This window comes from Colius striatus, chromosome 28, assembly GCF_028858725.1.
Source record: "Colius striatus isolate bColStr4 chromosome 28, bColStr4.1.hap1, whole genome shotgun sequence".
In the NCBI taxonomy this organism is placed as follows: domain Eukaryota; kingdom Metazoa; phylum Chordata; class Aves; order Coliiformes; family Coliidae; genus Colius; species Colius striatus.
Window position 1 is genome coordinate 2,513,117 of NC_084786.1, and position 2,331 is coordinate 2,515,447.

The 2,331-nt window shown below is 74.0% G+C and overlaps 1 non-coding gene across 1 annotated transcript; it reads left to right on the top strand.

The window, feature by feature from the left end:
* The first annotated feature begins 1,917 nt into the window (after positions 1 to 1,917).
* Positions 1,918 to 2,070, top strand: LOC133628245 (5.8S ribosomal RNA). The gene has a single exon (XR_009820627.1). It is a non-coding gene; the product is annotated as a 5.8S ribosomal RNA (ribosomal RNA).
* Positions 2,071 to 2,331: the final 261 nt, after the last annotated feature.

Sequence of the window (2,331 nt, forward strand, 5' to 3'; positions counted from 1 at the left end):
CTTCAGGGTCCGGGAGGCGGCTCCCGCGACCCTCCCCGCAACGGGGCAGGCGTGCTGCGTAGCAGCGCCCCCCTGCCCAGTGGCCGAGTGGCCGGCCGTGCGAGGGTGCCAAGGGCTTTCCGGGCGTTCCGGAGCTGGTGGCTGCGTCGCCGAGGCGGGTACGGAGACGGCAGGGTTTCCCCCCGCGCCCTCCCCTCTCCTCCTCCCTCTTCCGAGGCAGGAGGTTTGTGGGGGGGGCCGGAGGCGCTCGGCCGTGACCGATGCCGCCTGTTGGCGCGCGAGGTTCTCTTGCCGGGTCGCGTCCCGCGCGAGCGGGCGGCCCGAGCCACGGCCCTCATCCCGGGCGCAGCGCCGGGCTCACTGAGGGAAACCCCCGGGCCCCGGGAAAGAGGCCGTGGTGATGGCGGTGGATGTCGGGCGCGCCCCCGCGGGCGGACGCTCCCCCCGATGGTGGCAGCGGGAGGAGGCACCCCTGCGGGGCCCTTCAGGTCGTTTCCCTCACCCCAGGGCCAGGTACCTAGCGTCCGCGTTTCCGCGGCCTTTCCTCGGTCGCGGAGCCGGGCGGAGGTTTAAAGACTCGGGCGGCTCGATGCGTCCCGCAGGGGTCGGGACGGGCGGGGCCAACGACGGTGGCGTTTCGGTAAGGGGCGGGAGTCTCTCCCGTGTAGGCCCTTGTCTCGGCCGCCACCGCCGCCCGCCCGCGCTCGTCCCCGCGGGACGGTCGTGCCGGGGAGGGGTCCTCCTGCCCCCCCCTTTCCGCGGTCCGGTCTCGGCGCAGCGAGACCGCGGTGCGGTCGGCCGTGCCCGGCCTGCCTTCCTCTCGAAGCGGGCGTCCCCGGCTTGGAGCGCGGGCTCCTCTGCCGCGGGGTTGGCGATTCCCCGTCGCTCCCCCTCGCCGCTGAGGCGGGGGGGAAAGGGGTTCGCCGGGAACGGCGCCTCGGGGTGCCGCGCTGCGCTCCGTTCTTGCTTCCCCGCCTCGGCGAGCGCTCTCGGTTGGTTTCCTTCCGCCAGCTGGCGTCCAGGGCGCGGTGCCCTCGGGCCCGGCGGTGGCGGCGCGACGCGCTCGGCCTGCCGATCCTTCGGCCGGTCGCTCGTCGCCGGCGGCGGCCGTCCCGGCCCCGGTGTCCCCCGTTCGTCACTTCCACGCCGCCTGTCCCTGCCGTTTCCGGGTGAAGCGGCCGCGTGCAGTCGGAGGCATTCCCCGTCCCGGTCTCCGTGCGGAAGCGCGGGGGGCGGGCGGCTGCCCTCCGTCTGAGCGCGCGTCCGTCTTTCTCCCGGAGAAGAGAGAGGAGAGGGCCGAGGCGAGAAGCGTCGACGGCGGTGGCCGGGGACAGGTGCGTGCCGTTCCGTCCCGGCGGCGGGCCTCCGTGCGAGGAGGCGGCCGTGCGGTCGGGCGCGCCGCCGTTTCGGGCTCCGGGGGCTCGCCACCTTGTGGCGTTGGCGCGGCGGCGGAGCCGCCGGCGCGTGTCGGCGAGCCACGGTGGAGGGAAGAGCCTGGCTGTCGTTAGCGCGGTGCCGCGGGGGCGGCCGTTTTTTCCCGGTCGAGGTTGGGCAAAGTCGGGCAGGGTCGGACGTTGCCGCCGCCTCCGCGTGGAGGCCGGGCCGAGCCCGGGCGCCTGGGCCGCCTCCGAAGGGATCTCCCGAGGTGTGCTTCTCCCCCCCAGGTCCTGGGGGGGGTCGGTCGGGAGCGCGGGCTCCCCTCCCTCGCCCTTCGGAGTTTTCTCGCTCCTTTTTTTCCTTCTCCGCTTGTGTTCGTACGGTCACGCGAGGCGTGGCCTCTCCGCTGCGGCCTTGGCTGGGCTGGCGCGAGCCAGCGAGCGGGGCCGCGGGCGGTGAGGCCCATCCTCAAAAGGGGGCCGCTCCGTGTGAGCGGTCCCCGGCTCCCCCGCGCGCGTGGGGCGGTGCCGAAAGCCAGACAACTCTTAGCGGTGGATCACTCGGCTCGTGCGTCGATGAAGAACGCAGCTAGCTGCGAGAATTAATGTGAATTGCAGGACACATTGATCATCGACACTTCGAACGCACTTGCGGCCCCGGGTTCCTCCCGGGGCTACGCCTGTCTGAGCGTCGCTTGACGATCAATCGCCGGCTGAGCCGCCGCCCCTGGCAAGCAGCGAGGGGCAGCGGTGGCAGCGGCGCGGCTGGGGTTGCCTCGCAGGTCCCCGTCGGCGGGCCTTCGTCCCCCTAAATCGAGACTCGGGGAGCGCTCCGAAGCTCCCCGCTCCCGGAGCGCCTGCTGGACGGAGTTCGTCCCGCCGGGGCCGCCAGGGTGTCGTTCGGGCCGGTCGGGCCCGGCGCGGCGGTGGGGAGAGAGAGAGAAGGTGTTCGGGG